Source organism: Desmodus rotundus, chromosome X, assembly GCF_022682495.2.
Source record: "Desmodus rotundus isolate HL8 chromosome X, HLdesRot8A.1, whole genome shotgun sequence".
In the NCBI taxonomy this organism is placed as follows: Eukaryota; Metazoa; Chordata; class Mammalia; order Chiroptera; family Phyllostomidae; genus Desmodus; species Desmodus rotundus.
The window spans coordinates 81,967,516-81,989,738 of record NC_071400.1 but is presented as its reverse complement, the minus strand read 5'-3'; the positions used below and the strand labels follow the sequence as shown (position 1 = coordinate 81,989,738).

Sequence of the window (22,223 nt, the reverse complement as noted above, 5' to 3'; positions counted from 1 at the left end):
ATTGATGGATATTGTCAAGAAGGCTTTCCAAAAAGGTCGTAAGTATCTGATTTACTAAAATGTGTAGACCCTTTATATCATTTTAAAATGCTCAATTCCCTCCAAGTAAAAAACCCACACAGTCTAAGTTGCTGGTCTTTCCACAGCATGATATTGCCGTTTTTTCTTATTGCAATAAAAAGCAGTAATTTCTGGGTATTTCTAAAGACTTAAAAGACATTTCTAGACTGGTGCATGTACATATAAGGCTTTTATAACAGGAAAAAGAAAACCTTTAAAAACATCAGGCCAGAAAGATGACATAATCAACCAAGGCGATTAGGGGGGAGGATATGAGACATTAAGTTCTTGCCTTCTAAAGCATTGTTTATAAAAACATGTTTTCATATAGGTGTAACACAGTGAACATGCACCATTTCTGCTTTGCTCATTTACTATCATCTCACATCACATTTCTACAAATGGATGTAATCATTATTTTCACTTGAACTACTTCATAATATTCTATTATTATCCTTCCCCTCTTATTGAGCATTTGGGTTGTTTCCAGGTTTTCAGCATTATGAATAGAACGTCTTCCTGCAAATTCCCTCTTTTGCCTTGTAAGCCATTATTTCGCTGGATTAGCATCCCTGAAGTCCTCTTCTTCCCTGTTCACTACTTGTTTATTTTGTTCCGCACTGACACTTCTTTTCTTCTCTCGCGGGCCTCAGGGCTGTGCTTGTCAGGATTATGCACTGTCGCGGAACTCTGCATTTCCCACACTACAACCTACCACACTTTCTTTAGAGTGTTTGTCCCCTGGCTAGATTGTAGGTTCCATGTGGGAGGGGCCGTATCGCTTTTTCCTCTTTGTTGATTACTTATTGCTCATACTGTAGGTGCTCCATATCTCTCTATCTCTCTATTATCCATCTGTCCATCCATCTGTCTCACTTCCTTTCCCTTCTTCTTTCTTCAAGTCTCATTTGACAGTAATTCCCTCAGAAATTAATACAAGAGCAACGCTTTGTATCCTACCTGAAACCTAGTGACCTTGCTGAGGGTACATAATTGCTGACCCTGAACTAAACCTCTGTTTGGCATCAGGCCCTGTCTGCTGTAACCGTGAGTCACGCGGCAAGGCTAGTCAGTACTTCTCTCAGAGATGACTTAATTATAGGTAATAAAAATTTAAAAGAAATTAGGTAAACCTGCAAAATTATCTTTCTGACCCTTCCAAAGTCCAAGTAGCCTGGTACTTAAAATGAGTGTGTCTTAGGTCAAGTTCTCCGGAAACAGGCTGTGAGATGGAGATTAGTGCACAGGAAGTTCATCCAGAGCTGCTTGGGGAGGCGCCTTTGTGGGCCACTGAAGGCAGCAGGCCTGGGTAGAGGGAGATGAACTGTGATGCAGACCCCTCGGCCAATGCTGTGGGGGGCTCTAGACTGGGACGGTGCTTCAGAGTTGTCTTAAATTCATGTGAGGGAACTGGGACCCCTCATCGGCCAGCGGTTGAATGCAGGCTGCACCCAGAAAGGGGGCATAACTTAGGATGAGCAGGTGACTTTCAGTGCAGGGGAATTCCCAGAGACGGACCGAGTGAGCCAAAAGCCAACACCAGTCAACACTGCCAGTATTTGGGAGGACGTGGCCCTCAGTCCTGAAGCAGGGAACGCACCACAGTATAGCCCCCAGCACAGGGGGGAGGAATCGTCTCAACGTGGAGTGCTAATGTTACAGAGCAGGTGGGGGGTGGTTCACGATAAATTATTACAAAAAGGATCCCCCCTTTCTGTCTCTGGAGGTTCCCCTCCACACACCTCTGCTAGGTTCGCAATGCCCGCCGCCAGAGGAAAGACGTCTCTCAATGCCAGAGACTGGTGAAAAGGAAAGAAATTATTTATTTAAAAGTTACACAAACTTAGAGTAATGACTTAATGTCTTCATTAAGATACTAAAGTCCCCTAGAATACCCACAGATGCAAAGTCCTTCCCTCTCCCTGTGCCCAGTCCGGGGTACCGTGTCTCAGGAAAAGAAGTAGAAGTCTGTGATTCAGGCTTCCGGCACCATCAGCTGTGTGGCTGCTGCAATCTCCAGTTAATCCAAAACCATGTGGCACCTTCTTATGGCCCACCAGCAAGAGTCCTTTCTCCCCTTTTCTTCCCGGCAAAGTCTCTCCTGCTGCCTAAGCTGCATGGCAAAAAGAAGCACTCCAAAACCACATGGTCCTCTCCTATTCACTCCTTCAGAACCGCGTGGTCCTCTTCCCCATTTCAGAACCGCATGGTCCTCTCTCTATGGCTGCTGCGCCTAGGTTTAAATCCCAGCACCCATCTTCCTTTGCAGCCCATTTCCAACTCCTCCTATAATCAGTTACACGTGCCAGCATCCCTGTATTCTTCTAGCTTTACTGGGCTGCCATAGTAAGTCTGGGCGGGTGTGGCTCCATGGCATGGAGCCAGTCATCTCCAAGCTCTCACGCAGGCCCTGTAACCAGGGGGAGTTGCTTCCCAGTCCCATCTTGGGTGGAATTCGCTCCCATCCCCTTGACTCAAAGCATGGCCACAGCTATTTAACACATCCATGAAACCAGTTAAAGGTTATAGATATGTTAAATGACCGTGCCAGGGGTTAGCTGCAAAGCTGTTGCTACCCAAAACAGCTGTGAATGGCCCTGTTCCATGTGTCCCATCCCCCCTGGCTCAGGCTTGTGGGGGTGAGGACATCCTACATACATTTTTCTAATATTTCCTGGACACCTTGAGTTCTGGACCCCATTACAGATCCCTTCTTGGGGCCCTCCTCTTGGCTGCACCCTGCTTCACTAAGACAATAGATTGGCAGCTGTTGCAAGAGGACAGAGCCAGTCAACCCTCCCCTTTCAACTGAATTCCTATTGTTACCCACAAGCTCTCAAGTTCAGAGGAGGTAATGGCTGAACCGGCCCCAGTGTGTGTGGTCTCAGGATGTTTTTAAAAGAAACAGAACAGTCGGCCAGGATCCTTTCCCTTGGGGTGTTTTCCCCCACAATCCTTCCCCCACAGCCGGTTTCTCATTTTGAAGCCCCAGGAGGCAGAAGCAGAAAGGTGTCAGACTCTAACCAGGAAGTCTGGCCTCAGAAGTCGGAGGATCAAGGATCGCCTCAGGCTCCTCCCCTCCCCAAGGACTCGCTGAGGTTGGGCCTGGATCTGTGATATTCACAGATACCATCCCCTCAACAAACTGACACCCCTGAGACAGTTTCAAAGGAAACAGTGGACATGAATCAAATTACACAGACTTATCTACAAGGCTGATTAGCTCATGTCTGCAAAGTACTTTGAGCAATTTGGATAGACTTCCTGAGTTGTTTACCTTAAGTTTTACCTCATCCTTGAGTCAACTTCTTAGAGGTAGGATGGGCTAAACACACCTTCCATTAGAAAATAATCTTAAGAGATCCAAGATGGTTGCACAGTAGGTACTTCAGGCAGAGTTAAATTAACTTATTTCTTTTTTGTGTGTAGAATAATATATATATTTTCCATAGTATTTGAAAGCCTTTAAAATAAATTCTTAAGCAAAAAAAAAAAAAAAGAAAGAAAAAAGAAAGAAAGAAAGAAAACCTCAGATACAGACAACCATATGGTGATGGCCAGAGGGAAAAGGGGGTGGGGGAGAAGTAAGGGGGGATAAATGGTGATGGAAGGAGGGGGACTTGACTTGGGGTGGGGAACACACAATACAATATACAGATAACATATTATATAATTGTGCATCTGAAACCTACAATTTTATATATCAGTGTCACCTCAATAAATTCAATTAAAAAGAAAATAATCTCACGAGCTTTCCCCACATCTAACATGGATTCTCATTAGTGGTTTGATGGCAAGGTTTGCTTGTTGAAGCAAGACCATTATTTTTCACATATTTTTTGTACATTTTTATTTACTGTCTTTTAAGAAAGCATTATGATTGTTGTGCTAAAAACTATATTTTGGTGCAGACCATATTTAAATGAATAGTTCTAGGCTAAAAGATTCATATTTTCAACATACGGTGACCAGATGTCTCAATTATATGTGTGTGCATGTTGTAGCAAGTTTCATATTAGAATTCCAACTCCCTGGAGACTATTAGCACCGATGTCGTCCAGAATCGCTGGCACAAAAGGCTTCAGGGGCACCAACTTGGAGCCAGTTTCATGGACGTTTGGAGTATTCTCATGTCACCACAGTCGTCAAAGAATTTTTTTTTTTAAAGCTGGTGACAAGGAAATCTGATTCCTGCTGCTCTGGCTGCTGCTGCAGCTTCAGTGAAGCCAGAGAATGGTTCTCTGTCCTTTCCGCTACTATGCAGTTGATAAGAGTTTCACAGAATGTGACCATTGGTGAGTGGATTGGTTTGGGGGATGGGAGGCACGGCTTGGCATGTACGATCTAGCTCTTCTGGCTCTCAGTGCACAACGAGAACCACTACACAAGAGCCCCTGACAGGGTCTGATGCTAGAGGGTGTTCTCTGCCGTCAGGCCCGCCAGGCTGGCAAGATCAACCTAGATGCCCATTACAATGAGGTAATGTGTTCTGCAGCCACTCCTGGTCCTCTCCGTGTATAATTCAGGTTTCTTACAAACAACAAAACCCCTCTTGTCAGTTTAAACTAGAAGAGAGATTACAAACTCCACATGCTCTCCAGGAGGGCTGGAACTTTCCAGAGGAACTGCTCCATTGGAGACAATGTTGCCATCATTCCTTGAGACAGACAGCTGTGATCACATCAGTAATGCTGGGGACTGGACACAGCTGCTAGGAACCCTGCCATTGATGTTTCTGGAAACCGTGTATCAGCTGCTGCCCACGTCACACTGACTCAGGCAGGCAGTGCCTGCTTGTTTGAGTCAACAACTTCTTTTTTTATTACTTATTTTTAAAATGTTTTAATTTGCATGTATTTATTTATTTTAAAAAGATTTTCTTTATTTTTAGAGAAAGGGGAAGGGAGGGAGAAAGAGAGGGAGAGAAACATCACTGTGTGGTTGCCTCTCATACGCCCCCCACTCGGGACCTGGCCTGCAACCCAGGCATGTGCCCTGACTGGGAATTGAACCAGTGACCTTCTGGTTTGCAGACGGGTGCCCAATCACCTGAGCCACATCAGCCAGGGCTGGATTTATTTATTTTTTTAATTTGACAATGCAGCACTTGGTGAAAGGGTCGCCAACTTCCGGTTCAAAGGCTGGCATTGGTGTGTCTCAGTGGTGAAGGTCAGGGTTCTGTATCTGTACCCTGGTGTCTTCTGGCTCCCATGGCTTCCACACTTATCTCCCCTTCTGTTTTGAATTTCTTATTCACAGAGATGAGAGGGAGAGGACAGGAAAGAAACAAGAGAGAGGAGAGAGAGACTATAAAGCAAGGAGGCCAAATTTCACAAATTACACCCAAAACCATTTTTACTACTTTATTGTCCCATCAGAAAGGCAATTTTAAACCTTTAAGTATTTTTCACAAACCATTAAACTTTTAGCTATTACATGTTTTTTTCCAAGAACTGTGTGAAACAGTTACTCTTACCCTTAGAAGAGGATTTAAGTGGTTATACAATCTTGGGGGAGAAATTTCTAAGCATGACACCAAAGCTAGAAACCATAACCAAAAACATTGATAACCTTTATTACTTCAGAAAGAAAAACCCCTCCATAACAGTGTTAAAATATTTGACAAAAGGGAAAACATTTGCAACTCACATGGCAGAAGACTAATGCTCTTAATATAATAAGCTCTCTTTCAAACCAATACGAAAAATTTTAATACGACCAATAAAAATGGGCAGAGGATATGTACAAGTAATTCACAAAAGAAGGCGGCAAATGGTCAACAGCCGTATAAAAAGATAATCTAACTATTAATGAAAACTGCAAATGAAACAATAAGGTATAATCACCCTTTCAGGTAAGAAAGATGTTGCAAACAGACCTAAGCCAATTTGGCAGTCCAGCAAAAGTCCTTTAATGAAAATGGTAAAGCTGGGTGGTGACTATACATATCTGCCCTCACAACCTTGGTAGCGGCTGCTTTATTACTCTGAAACTGAATACCAACCCGAATTCTTTCAAACATACAACCAGTGATTAGCAAGCAAGTACAAAAGAGGATGAAAGGCGTATTCTGTAGTAGATGTTCCCCTATTCCCAATAATGCGACTGGCTGGTTTTGTAGATGAGTTGGGATCTGGCAGGATCAAAAGGACTTTAGAGCTAGAACTACTTTGGGTCTATGCAGACACACTGTCAATATAACAATTGAAAATAAGTGGGGTGATGGACGGAGACTTGACTTGGGGGTATGAACACACAACACAGTGTACAGATGATGTGTTATAGAATCGTGCACCTGAAACTTGTGTAATTTTGTTAGCCAGTGTCACCCTAGTAAATTCGATCAGAAGGAACAAAGAAATAAACGAAAATAAGTGGGGAGAAAGTTGCTGCAGAATAGTACCTTTCTGAAAGGTAGTTTTCAACATGTATAACAGTATCAAGTGGACATAGTTTACAAATTAGCAATCCTACTTGTCCTTATCCTCAGGAAGCAATTGAGATCTGTCCATAGAAAATGGACTGTATCATGTTTAACAGTGCTGGGTTGCAAACAACCAAAATTTTGGCAGTAATATAGTGATACTGAACAGATCAGAGGTTGCTTGGCATTAGGGTAGGGTTTAGAAGGGGTGGGTCAGAAAGGGTGGAAGAGATGGGAGGGCAGCCAGCTGCTGCTTTTCTGGCCAGCCGTTGTCTTGCCCACCCCGGTCCTCCAGCTGCCGCCTTACCACAAGTCCTCTCCGCCCGGCTGTGCCTCTCCGCCCCTCATCTCAGTCTGGATGAGTGTTTCTTCTTTAACTCCTTGGTTGTTGCACTTCCAAACAGTTAGATTTTCTGTCAGTTTTGGTTGTTTTTTGTTTTTAAATTTATGTTGTCCTTATTTTGGTTGTGCGAGGAGGCACAGTGTGTCTGCCTACGCCTCCACCTTGGCCGGAATTCCTGAATTCAGAACTGTTGTCATCCTCATTTCTCACAGATGAGAAAGCTGAGGTTTAAAGAACTTGAATGACCTATTGAAAGTCACACAGCTAGAAAGTGGCTAAGAGTAGGAGTCAACAACGTATAGCCCATGGACCAAGTCCAGCCTGTCACCAGTTTTTGTAAAGAAAATTGTATTGGAGGACAGCCATGCCCACTTACTTACATATTGTATATGTGTGCTGTCACGCTACAATGACAGAGTTGATTAGTTTGCCACAGAGGTCATACGGCCCACGTGGTGGTTAATTTTATGTGTCAACTTGGCTAGGCAACAGGAGCCAATACTTGGTCTAAATTATCCTGGATGTTTTGGTGAGGGTACTTTTTAGATGAGATTAACGTTTAAATCAGAAGACTTTGAGTAAAGCAGGTTATCCTTCACAGTGTGGGTAGGCCTCATCTAACCAGTTAATTGAGAAAGACTGATGTCCCTGGATGAAGAGGGAATTCTGCCAACAGACTGACTTCCCACTCGAACTGCAACTCTTCCCTGGGTCCCCAGCCTGCTGGTCCACCTTGCAGACTCTGGACTTGCCAGGCTTCACACTCATGTGAGCCAATATCTTAAAATACATCTTTCTCTCTCCACATATGAAAATATCTACTTACCTATGCATATTTATATAGGTATATATTTATAGATAGACATTAGATAGAGAGTTGATGGCTAGAGATAGAAATGAATATCAGTGTTTATAGGTATCTATACATATATAGTTATAGATATAGGTATAGAGATATCCATGGAGAGGTATCTATATTTATCCACATATCCTGTCAGTTCTGTTTCTCTGGAGAACCCTAACAAAAATATTTAGTGATTGGCCTTTTGCAGAAAATGTTTGCTGGCCCCTGGATAAGAGCCAGGATCAAAATCCAGAGGATTTGAATGTAGAGCTTACACCCTCCACCAGTACCCTATGCTGCCTCACAGACTATCCATCCAATGGAATACTCTGTGGCCATTAAAAATTATCATACCAAAGTATACTTACTGCTTTGGAAAAATGTTCAGAATATATTGCTAATCAAAGAAAACTGCTTACACCAGAGTTTATAGTATTATCAGATTTCTATTAAAAAAGTATACATGGGGACCTGGCTGGTGTGGCTCAGTGGATTGAATGCTGGCCCGCAAACCAAAGGGTCGCTGGTTTGATTCCCAGTCAGGGCACATGCCTGAGTTGTGGGCCAGGCCCCCAGTAAGGGGCACATGAGAGGCAACCACATACATATAGATGTTTCTCTCCCTCTCTTTCTCCCTCCGTTCCCCTCTGTCTAAAAATAAATAAATACAATCAACAAAAAAGGTATACATTGGGAAATATATGCAAATGTATACACTGGATATGTTAACAGCACTTTTCACCAGGCACTAAATTATGGGTGGTTTTTACTTTCCTTTGTACCTCCTTGTATTGTCTGAATATTTCATGATGAGCCTATGATTAGAAGGAGAAAACAACAAAACAAATTTTATTTTGAAAACGGAAAGAGAAAAATAACAAAGAAAAAAAAATGGAAAGAGAATGTCTAACGATCTTTTTTTTTTTTTTGGCCTCAAATCTACCCCATGTCAAAATGTCCCGGTCGAGGACATCAAAACGTCCTTAATGGCAAAACAGCTGCACAATGGCCACAGCCTTCTCCATCCTGTCCTGCTGGTCCATTTTCCATGCAGCAGGCCGTCTGAGTTGTCTTTCAAGAGCACTCATCTGGTTGTTACTCCTGTGCTTCAGTTCTTTCAATGGATTTGCATTGAAGCCCATATTGTGTTGGTGCGGCACACAGGGTCTGGGTCCTTGGCCCCTGCGGCACCTGTCTTTCCTGGTCTGTTCCAGCCAACTGATCTATCTGCAGTTTCCGGAAACGCCCTGCTTCTTACCTTGGTCTGACAAAAGTTAGTGACATTATTGCCACTGAGGGCAATAGCTAGATCTTATCTTTTTTTCTTTTCTTTTTTCTTTTTTTTAGTGTCTAGAATAGTGCCTACCACAGGTAGGCAAAATAAATGTTTGCTAAATGAAAGATGAGTTTATGTATAGAATGCAGAACCTCTAATATGACTGTTAATGAGTTTTCAACTGTGGTACTGGTAGACAAGATGGCCAGGGAGGTGACATTTAAGAGGTGACCTTCAGGTTTTAGTCTAATTGCACTGTCTTTCAGTTGCATTTTGGGTGTGTTGGCTTGGGACCCTAATCATCATATATAACATTGCTGGAATAAACATGTGTACTTTACGTTCTTTCCCGCTGTGTCCAAGATTAGCTAGATGTTCGTCAATCCACTTCCTTTTCCTGGGCACCCAGAAAAACAATATCTCTTAGTCTTCCTTGCAGTTAAGTTGGGAAATTGTGACTGAATTCTGGCCACTGAGAATATGAACAGAAATGTTCTTTGTCTTCCACAAATGTGCCTTTCATTTTCTGGTCCATGCGGCTCAACTCTGGAGACCTCTGAAATGGTAGAGCTGCAAGATGGAAGGAGGCTGGTCACTGATCTGTGATGTGGACTAGAAATAAACCTTTGTTGAGTTTAGCAACTGAGATGTGGGGTCTATTTGTTACTGCAGCTCAACTTAGCTTCTCCTGACTGCGTAGTCTTCAAAAGAAACTTGTAAAACTTTACTTGTTTTTGAGTGGGGCAGGATTTACACGGTCACTTTAATTTGACACTTCAGGATGCAGATGTCGAAGCACATCTCCTTATTCAGCTTCTTCATTTGTATTTTCCAAATGATTTGAAAGAGAAACATGTAGTAAGATAATGACTATTCAGTAGAAAGCAAAAAATATACAGAACACAAATAACCCACAATCAGCATAACAATTCTTGCTATTAATATGAATCTTTCATTTCTTCTCTACTTTTTTCAATAGTTTAGAAATCTGCTATGTTTAATAGAAAGCTCCAAATATACTGCCTTTTTGATGAAAGGGGGTTGTACGAATCTATCAAACACATGAATATATTATATGTTTCATTTGTTGATTCATTTATGAAAGAATGAAATCCAATGAAAAGTTAATTAGGACCTACTATGTGTGTTTTCTTGTACAGCATTGCTCTGTTCAGTTGGTGTTCAGATGGGGTGGTTGGCAGATTCATTCTGCTTGTAGTAATGCTCATCTGTTAAATAATCTTTGCTAAATGTGACCAGAAAGATGGAATGTTTTTATTGGCAATTATAATCCTTGGGCGGCGTGTTACTCTGTGAGGCATCTGGCTGCCAGTCCCATACAGGATCTTTCATGGCTGTCATATACTGCTGGGAACATCGATGTACTCTGAAGAGCAAATTAATTGAAAAGGCCTTTTCCAAACCAAACACATAAAACGATGTTAGCATAGTGCTTGCAAATGTAATTTTTTGACCCAGTGTAGGGATCTTCTCTGTGAAATTTTACCCGATTCCCCCATTTACTTAGTACAGCCTCTTTGTGCCCCCACTTTAGCCTACGGGAATCTTACATCATGACCTATAGCAATTATTTCTTACCTAGTAGACAGTGAGATACAGGAGGGCCCGCACCCACCCCCTTGTCACCTCATGTCCTAAGTGCTTTGCCTGGAGTAGAAACCCAGTAAATGCTTATTATTTTTTCTTTTTTTTTTTGACTGTCCTAAATTGTTTATTAGGTAAGAATTTTACAAACATGACACACATTAGAGGTAACGGTGGAGCTGGAGAGTATTGCACCTTCTCCAGGCGGCACGGCGAGAACCACCGATAGTGTGGTGGAACTTGTGGCCCTTTCCAAGGCCACGGCTCTTGCGGCCTGCAGATGTCAGCCCTCACATCTCCCTGTGCTTGTGGACCGGTTTGGTGATCCACTGGGTGTCAGGATTCCTTCTGATGGCCTTATGGAATGGATCAATGAGGATAAACTCCAAGAATTTGTACGTGGAATCTTCACCAACCCAGTAAGAATTCAGGACTCTCAGAGCCCCACAGTGGTGCCCAGCTCGCTCTTCAGCAACAGACTGAATGCTTCAGGCAAACTTCAGCTGGTTAACCCCATGATGGACAGGCTTGCCATAGGTCGCACCCTTAGGGACAGGGCATTTGCGGCCACCACAGCGCACACAAATCTGATATATAACATAGCCCTGCTTGGCCTTGTATCCCAGCCTGTGCGCTTTATCGGGCCTGGTGGGGCGGGGGGCCCTGTGGAGCGCAGAGAGCTGGCGATACTGCCAGCAGCGCACCCTGAGAAGGAAGCGCATCACATCGGACTGCTTCTTCCTCCATAGCTCCTGGATGTACTTGTAAGCACCCGTTTTGGCTTACCTTATGGCTGTGGCCAGACGGAAAGCTATTTTTTTTCTTTTTAAACACTGATGTGTGAGAGACATATCCCATGGTTGCCTCTCGCACCTGTCCCGCAACCCAGGCATGTGCCCTGACTGGGAATCGAACCGGTGACCCTTTGGTTCACAGACTGGCACTCAATCCACTGAGCCACACCAGCCAGGGCAATGCTTATTTTTTTAATTAATATTGATACAGTTGTTTCAGACAATTGTGCTTTTAGAGTCAGAAAAAGCCCTTAAGAGAACCAATTACACACTTACTTTACATTTACAATTTGTAACTGACTTTTATTTATTTATTTTAATATATATTTTAAGATTTTATTTATTGAGTTTTAGAGAGAGGGGAAGGGAGGGAGAAAGAGAGGGAGCAAAACATCAATGTGTGGTTGCCTCTCATGCGCCCCACACTGGGGACGTGGACCACAACCCAGGCCTGTGCCCTGACTGGGAATCAAACTAGCAGCCCTTTGGTTTGCAGGCTGGAGCTCCATCTACTGAGCCACACCAGCCAGGGCCTCTTATTTCTTTTAGGATCTTCTTCCCTAAGGAGTCACATTTCTGACTCTGCCAGGGTGTCCGCAAGCTATCTCTTTCATCCTGGTGATCTGGACCTACAAAGAACATGGCTAATGCCCAGGAAAGTAAAGCTGGTACATGAAACCCATACATGTCACTTTCCGTGTGTACTTTGCCTCCTTCCTAGTTCATTCACTCACTCTGAGTGCGTTCTGTGTCAGGAGTTCTAGATGCTTTGGTATATCATAGTGAACGAAACTGACCCGAATCCCTACCCTCACAAACTTTACATTCTTGCTGGGCAGACACAAAATATGTGCGTAAAGAATTATAGTATTGCTGCTGACAATAAATGCGATGTAGAAGAATAAAGATGGGGAAGGGGAAAGACAGCGTTAGGGGTTGCGATTCTAATAGCGGCCAGGATCAGTTTGACTGAGAAGGTTGTTAAAAAGGATTAAAGAAGACAATTCAGGTGATACAAACTTTATTCCACACTTTATGAAGTAGGCACTCTCGGGTCCCAAGGGTCGAGAGAACTTCAAAATGGGGTGGAAGGCATGAAATTTTTACAGGATAAAGAGTAAGGAACAAGCCCTGGATGTTGTAGCTCAGTAGATCGAGCGCTGCCCTGCAAACCAAAGGGTTGCTTGTTCGATTCCCAGTCAGGGCACATGCCTGGGTTGCAGGCCAGGTCCCCCAGTGGGGGGTGTGTGAGAGGCAACCACACATTGATGTTTCTCCCTCTCTTCCCCTCTTTCTAAAAACAAATAAATAAATTTTTTTTTTTTAAGAGTAAGGAACAAGGAAGTAAGCGCAGAGCCCAGAGTTGCCTTGGTCTTTGGGGATTGGCTCACTGGATGTACTGTCAAGCGGAACATTCACAAAGAGAAGCTACCTAAGTTTTGGTTTGCTGACATGGCACCCTGGGCAGGAGTGGCTCCATCCTGGGACCGGAAATTATTTCAACAAGGTGAATTGTAAGTAAAGACCATGGGGAGGGGAGGAAGCCAGCCTGGAGTAGAGCCCACAAGGCACAGAAAACAGCAAGCTTGAGGCCTGGAGGTCAGAACTGGCTGGCATTTCTGAGAAACAGTAAGGAGGCTGTTAGATGGATGGAGCAGCGTGAACAAGGGGAAGGGCAGGAGGGCTGAAGACAGAAGTACCAGTCAGATTGTTTAGAACACAGGTGGCAAACACAAGGCCCGTGGGCCAAATCTGGCTCGGCACCTTGTTTCTACCAGGTGGCAGTGCCGAGCTCCTTTCCCCTAGTTAAGGAGTAGTTACATGTATACAGTCCTAAAGTTACATTCGGCCCTTTGAAGGCAACCGCGAGGCTGATGCGGCCCCCAGTGAAAATGAGTTTGACACCCCTGCTTTAGAACCTCGTGGAATGCTACAGGGTCTGTGGCTTTTGCTCTGAGATGGAGACCCGCTGGTGGGTTACTGGCCAGATCTGATTATGCCTTAACAGGATCACCCCGGGTGGAGCAGAGGCTGAAGGGGGAAAGTGTGGCAGTCAGGAGGCCAGCTGAAGGCTGTGGTCATGATTCAGCAGCGTGATTATGATGTCTGTGAACCGTGAAAGTAGAGATGGTGGTAAGTGGCCAGATTCTAAATATATTTTGAAGGGAGGGCCAACAGAACTTGCTGATGCGACTATGAAGGAAAAGGAGGAGTCATGTATGAGTTCAAGGTTTTTGGCCTGTACAACCGGAAGGATGCAGTTGCCTTTCACAGCTGGGGTCCAGAACACTTTAGAGCACAGGTGGCAACCACAAGGCCCGTGGGCCGAAGCCGCCCCTCCGCCTCGTTTTATCCGGCCCGGCACCTTGTTTCTACCCCGTGGCAGCGCCGAGCTCTCACTTAACGGTTAAGGAGTAGTTACATGTGTACAGTCCTAAATTACATTCGGGGGGGGCTGATGTGGCCCCTGGTGAAAATGAGTTTGACACCCCTGCTTTAGATAGCAGCAGGGAGCTGGGTAGATCAGGAGCTCAGTGATGAGTTAGAGAAGACCATCAGACCTCTGCGCAGCGATGTTGAAGAGGCAGCCGGACCTACGAATATGGAGTCCATGGATGAAGTTCAGGCTGGAGATACAAATCTCAGAGTCATGATCCTATCGAAGGTACGTGTGGCGCTGACAGTGAATGGGGTCACCAATGGAGCGTACACATTAAAGAGAAGAGGTTCAAGGAGTGAGCCTTGGGGCCAGGGGACGGTCTGTTTGTAAAAATATGAGCACATATACATCCACATCAGACATAAACATTTGGGTGGAAGCAACCATGAGTGAGTAAACAGGAGAAGCAGCCCTGGCTGGTGGGGCTCAGTGGATTGAGTGCCAGCCTGTGAACCAAAGGGTTCAATTTCCAGTCGGGGCACATGCCTGGGTTGTGGGCCGGGTCTGCAGTAGGGGGCATGCAAGAGGCAACCATGTATCTCTCACACATTGATGTTTCTCCTCCCTCTCTTTCTCCCTCCTTTTCCCTCACTCTAAAAAAAGTAAATAAATGAAATCTTAAAAAAAAAAAAACTGTGGAGAAGCAAGGCCATTTGGCCCAGTATGGAGGAGGAAAATATACTGATGTGTGCAACATGGCCATTGGGTAAAAGCTTGAGGGAAGAGCGCAGCAGGGAGTGAAGATGTAGAAGGCTGGGCTGACTGCGAGAAGCAGATGAAGGAAGGGACTGTGTGACTGGAGCAGGGAGCAGGGTGGAGAGACAGGCAGAATGGTTTGGGTTACTCTTTGCTTGTTTTGCAACTGTTTCCCCCCAAACTAACAGCAATGTTTTTGACTGGGCTGCCTGGAAACAGCCTCTGAGACGGAATATTGGCTGGAGTGGTCACCTGTGCAAGTTTACTGGGCTTGCTCCCGTGCAGAGGGTCCACCTGGGAGTGAGTGCTCACGGAGATACATTTAAGGGAGTAGGGGAGACAGGTGGGGCAGAGAAGCTGAATTAGGATGTGATTGTGACTAAGGCTTCAGCAGATGCCACAGGGCACTGTGGAGCTCCAATGCTTCAAAATTGTCCCAAATTGAAGCAAGGGAACAAATTGAGGCAATTGAGGCTTTTGTATTATTACCTCAGCCAGTGATAAGCTCAGGTTCTGCCCCCATGAAAGGTCATGCTACCTTTGGCAAGACAGTCCCCTGTAGCCGTGGGGACTGATACTCTCACAAGCTGGCGTGTGGCTGCCCTGACCCTGAAGACGAGAGGGGATGTGAGGGGAGGATCACCGCGGGATCCGCTACGAGCATCTCCGAGCTGAAAATGCAGTAAGGTCAAATGTTACTTTTATTTTAGTTTAGTTTTTATTTTATTCCCGAGGAGGCATTTGGAAATGCGTTGGGGTGGCTTTGTCATCACAGTGGCTGGGAGAACTGCAGACACAGGAAAAGTGGTGAATCGTGATCCGTTGCAACCCAAAGGCCGAAGCATCTTTACTGAGGGACACTGTGGAAGGAAGTTAGGTACAACCTGCTCATAAGTAGGATGGCCAGGTAATGTACCCTATGAAGCAGGATATTTTTTGAGAGTGAAAGGGTTTTATTCATAATTATGTCAAGACAACCGGCATAGACTGTGAGAGAAGCCAGTGAGCTAGGACTTCTGGAATTCCCGGTCCTTGGGGAGTCTGGAATGAAGAGCGTCTTGCATCGGGGCCCCCAGGCGCTTCTCATCCCCAGGTCTCCCTTGCCAACCCGAGATCTCTGTGCATAAGAAGAGTCACCCATCTTAGCCACAAATCTTTGACTGATAAAAATCGCCAACATGCCTGGGATATTTAGTTTTCAAACGGACAGGAATTGTAACCTCAGTTCTGGCGATGGTGAAAATAGTCCCTCAGTTTGGGGTTTCCCAAATGTTTTCACGTCGTAGTCATATGTAGTCATATGACTACAGAGAAGGTGATTTTTCAGTCATAGGGTGTCCTTGCGTCACCGCAGGAAGCTGAAGGTTACAGGCTCCAGCTGGTCATCCCCAAGGCGGCAGCTTCTAGGCCGCAGCACTCCTGGGACACCTCAGGAGAAGTCACTGAGCAGCTCTGCCTCAGCAAGTAGGTCTTTTCTTTTTTCCTCCCCCAAGTTAAATCTTGAAAGCCTAGGAAGATTGGAATAAAATGAAAAGATAGTGAAGTGAACCTAATCCGTGGTTTTAATACTTTTATGTTGAATTGAGGAATAATCTGTATTTGTTTAAGGTGCTTAAAGTGTTTGTGGCCACTTGGCATATTGGTGAATTGGAGAGATTAGCCTTAGGTTCCACTTAAAAATATGTCCGTTTACAAATGGGATTTCAAAATGAATGCTGTAAGAATGGACTCAGCTCGTCCAGTAAGAGGGAGCAGAATGTTTTCGAGAACTTGTGGCCTCACGCCCTTCTGTGGGGAGTAACTCTCGTCCAGATGCAGGGACTGAGAGATGGCAGGCGGGACACACCGCTGCCAGGACCCCTCTTCCTAAGATGGAGTGGTCTCACGGGATCTCGGGAGTTCTACCGGGCTGGAGGGGGGCCGTGGATGGGAAACACCTGAGTTCCCCGCGTGCCAGAGGCTCCTCGCTGGCCCTTAAGCAGTCTGGCTGACGCCAGCTATCAAGCAAACACCGATCACCCTCCTTGAGGCCTGGTCAGAGCCACAGCGTAATTGCACCTGGCTGGGGGGTCCCAACAGGTGTGGACAGGGATCCGGCCCAAGGCTGTGCAGGGACCGAGGCCAGAACAGGGGACTGAGTTGCGCATGCTCAGGATGAAAAGCTATCACAGCCGGAAAGGTCAAAAGCCCCGGGGAAAGTACCAGGGCTTCTGGGCAGAAACCCTGGCAATCCAATGTGACTGCTGCCCAAATGCAAAACCTTAGCAATCCAAAAGCGCGTGGAGCCCCAGCGAGTTTTTCCTCAATTTTCCTTTATTTCCACTTCTATCTTTCCTCTAGTAACTTTGGGCTTCATTTGTTCCTTGAGGTGTAAAGTTATGGTTTTTATTTGAAATCTTTGTCTCCTGACACGTAGGCATTTAGCGCTGTGAACTTCCCCGTTAGAACTGCTTCTGCTGCACCCCGGACGTTTTGGTAGCTGTGTTCCCATTTTCATTTGCCTCCAGATATATTTTGATTTCTCTTTTGATTTGCTTTGCCCAGTAACATGTCATTTAATCCACACGTTTGTGAATTTTCCAGTTTTCTTTTTGTGACTGATTTCTTGTTCAGACCATTGTAGTCAGAAAAGATGCTTGCTATGATTTAAATCTTAAATGTATTAAGGCTTGTTTGTGGCCTAATGTATGAGCTGTCCTGGAGAATGTTCCAGGCACGCTTGATAACAATGCATACTTTGCTGCTTTTGGATGGGATGTCTGTACATGTCCAAGTCTTCCTGGCCTACTGTGTTAAGTTCAGTGTTTCCTTATTGACTTTTCTGTCTGGATGATCTGTTCATTGATGAAAGTGAGGTATTAAAGGAGTGATCGCATGTACGAGATGAACCTTAGTGTTCAAACCTGTGCATCTCTAACTGGTCTCTCAAACCTCTGTGACTGTCTAAGCAGCCTTCTTTATTCTCAGTGGCTCCCAGTAGTTGAGGGTGTGCCACCATCTGTCACTGTCCCAAAGGGGAGCATGTCAGTCAGCACCTGGATGCAGGCTGATTGGAAGGTGGAGCCTCTCTTTCACGGGAAGACTGGAGGTGGGCGCTTCTGTCTACTGCATCTGCGCTGTGCCCTGTGTGGACAGCCCGTGAAGAACTCTTCCTGTGTTATAGTCCTGCGGGGCCTTGCGTATAAGCCTGACTGGCCACCGGAGCCAAGTGATGAGTGGCATTCCCTGGGCAGTAACTGTACAAACCAGGGCACCAGACCTGTGCACGAACAAGTTCCTTTCTGGGAGATCAACCAGCGGCCTGGAGTGAGGCAGAGAGAGAGTGCAAAGATGGCGTCCCCCATCTTCTGGGTACTCTGAGGAGTATGGAAGTTGGCCTCTAGATGTATGTTAAGTTAGAAGCCTGCTGCTTAGGCAGCTATTTTTTTTTTAAGATTTTATTTATTTATTTTTAGACCGAGGGAAAAGGAGAGAGGGAAACATCAAAGTATGGTTCCTTTTCGCACGCCTCCTACTGGGGACCTGGCCCACAACCCAGGCATATGCCCCAGCTAGGAATTGAACCAGTGATCCTTTGGTTGTCAGGCCAGCGCTCAATCCACTGAGCCACACCGGCCAAATCAGGCCGGCGTTATTAAGATAAGCAAATAGGCCTCTTGCAAGGGAGGACTGGGTATTGCCGGCTCTGTGCTGCGCCCTGAAGGTTTAGCCATGTGAGTCTGCATGAGCCCTTGGAGAAGTGCCTCACAGTTCACTAAAGCCTTTGGGTCCCATGGACACAAGCCCTGTTGGCTTTCACAGCTACATGTTTTTGGGGCCCATGTCTCTGGTGGAAACTTAAAAGTTGGGGGACCAGACTTGGGGTTCAAATCCCTCACTCCTCAGGGAGAACTTGGGAGTTGTGAGTTCCCTCCTGGTTGTATGTTGACGTGACAGGGGCGGGGCTTATGGTGACATTGTGTCTCAGCCTCTTCTACCCATTTCAGCATGTTTTTCTTTTCTTTTTTTTCATTTGCTCGATATGTGTGGGAGTCACTGAGCTGCTTTCTGGGTCTCTTTCGGGAATTGTTCTGTATGTAGCTGCAGATTCCGTGTGCCTGTGGGAGGAAGTGAGTTCGGAAGGGGGTTCAGGAGCCTCCTGTGTTGCTGTCTTGAACTAGAACTTTCAGAAAGTGACTGTTCTCATACAAATCAGCTACCTTATACATATGAAAATATTAAGATTTCTAAGTGGAACTCAGAGGATTAAGAATAATTAGGCTTTAAGGGGACTAAATGGTAATGGAGAAAAGTACAAAAAAAACCCCCCAAAAAAGAGAACAATTTGACTTTAAAATGTAAAGCAAGCAGAGCCCTGACTGGTGTGGCTCAGTTGGTGGGGCGTTGTCTCGCAAAACGAAAGGTCATGGGTTCGATTCCTGGTCAGGACACAAGCCTGGGTCGCGGGTTCAGTCCCTGGTCAGGGTCTGTACTCACACAGAGGCAACAGATCGATGTTTCTTTCCCTCTCTTTCTGCCTTCCTCCCCTTCTCTCTAAAAATAAATCTTTTAAAAAATAACAGTAAGATGTATACCAAATTCCTCCTGCTATCATGTGCTGAGGACACGTCATCAGTTGTGTGTTATTCTTACCGAAAACACATAGCAGGATCTAAGCCTGAGGTCACGTCAAACCCAAGTCGAGGCATGTTCTACAAAGTAGGTGACTTGTCCTCTTAAACAAACGTCAAGGTCTTTGAAGACAAAGGAAGGCAGAGAAACTCTTCTTGGTCAAAGGAGACGAAGGAGAATGGCTGAGTGTCACGCGGTCATGAATTAGACCCTGGACCAGGCCAGGGAAATGCATAACTTAAAAAAAATCATCGCGCAATTGACACTTAAATATGGTTGTGTACATGACACATTTGTGTAATGTTACCTTTCCTTATTTTGATAATGGCAATATGGTCATGTAAGAGAATGGCCTAGTTCTCAGGAAATATATATATTAAGTACTTAGGTGTAAAAGGGCAGTGTCTAAAACTTATTATCAAGATGCTACAGGAAGAAAACAGATGGCTGAGAGAGTGAGAGAGAGAAGCGATGGCTGGATCTGGGTGAAGGGTGTGTGGGGTTTCTTTGTACTATTCTTGCAACTTTTCTGTAAGTTTATTTCAAAATAGTTAAAATTTCTCCTCAATATACATAGCCATATATACACACACTCATATATGTATAGGACTTAAGCCTCAAGTTACGGTCCATTCTCTTTTCTGTACACGACAGCCATTCTCAAACACCCGCACGCTGCACACACTCACACAGCGCTGTTTATGGAATGTCTGGCGCGTTGCCGCTCTCATGTTGTCAAGTCCACACGATCACAGCACTCAGAAGTCCAAGGAGCAATGGAGAACGTGTTTGTGGTTCCTACTCCAGTAGCTTTGCTACTGTGGGAAACAATTCCATTCATGTCCTTCCTATGCTTAATCTGAGGACAGAGTCTGCAAGTGTGCCAGTGCTCGCCTTTGTATTCACTGCACGTGAGGGCATTACCAATGCAGGGGAGGTCCCACCGCGGCTCCGCACAACACACCCATTAGTCTTGATGCTTCCTCCCGAACACACATTTTGCTTGCTGGGGCACAGTCTGCACCGGCTTGATCCATTTTAATTTTTAACTGAAATAATTCCCTCCCCTCCAGCCTGTGCCAGGTGTGGAATGGAAGCCAAATGCCCTCCTCGGAGGCATGCACACACAGTTGTCTTAGGCACTGTGAAGTGTTAAAAATTCCTCAGTTCCCTGGTGGACTGACATCTAAACCGCCAGTCTGGTGGTTCAAACAAAGGCAGCTGTGGGGAATGGCAGGATAGGCAAATGATGTATTCATTCAAGTAGAGTAAAAATTAATCTCGGTATATTTGGACTTCCAGGACAGTCTTTTTTTAAAAAAAAATGAGATATGCCTCCTACTTTCAGAAGGCTACATTTTAAGTTTATTTTTAGAGAGAGGGGAAGGGAGGGAGAAAGTGGGAGAGAAACATCAATGTGTGGTTGCCTCTTGCACGCCCCCTACTGGGGACCTGGCCCACGACCCAGGCATGTGCCCTGACTGGGAATGGAACCGGTGGCCTTTTGGTTTGTAGGCTGGCACTAAACGAATGCATTGAGCCACAGCAGCTAGGGCCAGGGCAGTTTTTCCGTGTAATAATTACTTAGGCTGGCATTATCACCTCACCCTCAAAAACTTCCCAAGTGAGTTCATCAGAGATGCCACACTCACTTAACATTAGTGTTAATGAGCTTGACCATCTGTTACTTCCAAAATCATTAGAATAGGCTGAAGCTGATGAACTTTTGTAGTTTCTTTTGGATCCCTGGCATTTGAACCCTGTTGTGGAGCTCTTCACCATGAATCTTGGTGGGAGGGAAAGACAGCTTCTTGCTTGAGGAGCTGATGCTGTGACACCTTTTCTAGCCTCCTTTGCAGTGAGTGCAGAGCAGAGTAGGACCGCCCCCTGGTGGTGGTCACGACTATGTATGGTGGGGGTATCTTCCCCCAGAACCAGTTCTGAGGCACTTTTTTTTTCTTTTTTTTAAAATCCTCACCCAAGGACACTTTTTTCATTTGAGAGAGAGGGAGAGAAACATCGACACGAGAGAAGCATCCTTTGGTTGCCTCCTGTATGTGCGCGACCCAGAGTTGTAGGTGCCTGGTCCAGGGATCAAACTCGCAACTTTGGTATGTTCCCTAATGGGGAATCGAACCCGAAACCTTTCGGTTATGGGACAACACTGTAACCAAGTGAGCCACACCGACCAGGGATCCGTCATTTTTTTAGGTTAGACTCCTACTACTCACACTTCCCCTTAGGTCCAGTAGCATTAACAATAACAGAAGTGATAGGAAAATCTCGAAAAGCAAACGTGTCAATTGCCCACTGGGTAATTCATATAGTAGTTATTACTAAAACAGAAAACAAACGCCATGACAGTTGCTACACAAAAATGGTCTCCCAAGCTACAAATGCTTGCCACCTTTGATCCAGAGATCTCGTTTCTAGGCCTCTGTCGCACAGGTATCTTTTGCACCAGTGAAGTAAGAAATGAGTGATGTGGAGTATTACTTACCGTAGCGAAGATGAAAACAACCTAAATGTCCATCAAAGGGGACTGCTTAAACAACAGCCCAAACACACAGTGGCATATTATGCAGCTTAAAAAAAAATGGGAAAGCATTTTGTATATTGAGTTGGAAAGATCCATTTTAAGTTTAAAAAAGCAAGGTATGGCACTGACCGGTGTAGCTCAGTTGCTTGGCAGAGAAAGCCCACAGGTTCTGTTCTTGGTCAGGGGGTGTGCCCAGGTTGTGGGTTCAGTACCTGGTTGGGGCACATACAAGAAGCAACCCATTGATGTTTCTCTCCCTCTTTCTCCAGCCCTCCCCTCTCTCTAAAAGTGAATAAATAAAAAAATTCTTAAGAAAAAAAAAGCAAGGTTATAAACAGAATGTGATCTTGTGCAATAAACGGGAAACAAGGAGGAACATGTGTTTGTAATTGCTTATATAATAATAAAGATGTTGGAAGGATACATAAGAAATTTCATAATATTTACTCATAGGGCTGTGAGGTTGATTTGGGAGTATGCGGGTCAGGGTCCGTTTACCGTTTGCCTTTCGAGATTTTGTGTTTTTCCACCATCTGCATGAATGAACCCCTGGAAAATTAAATAACTATATGAAAATAAAGACAAAGGACT

The 22,223-nt window shown here is 45.0% G+C and overlaps 1 pseudogene; it reads right to left on the bottom strand.

Moving 5' to 3' along the window:
- Positions 1-10,635: 10,635 nt before the first annotated feature.
- On the bottom strand, positions 10,636-11,988 carry LOC112302012 (large ribosomal subunit protein eL15-like; annotated as a pseudogene).
- Between the last annotated feature and the right edge of the window lie 10,235 nt (positions 11,989-22,223).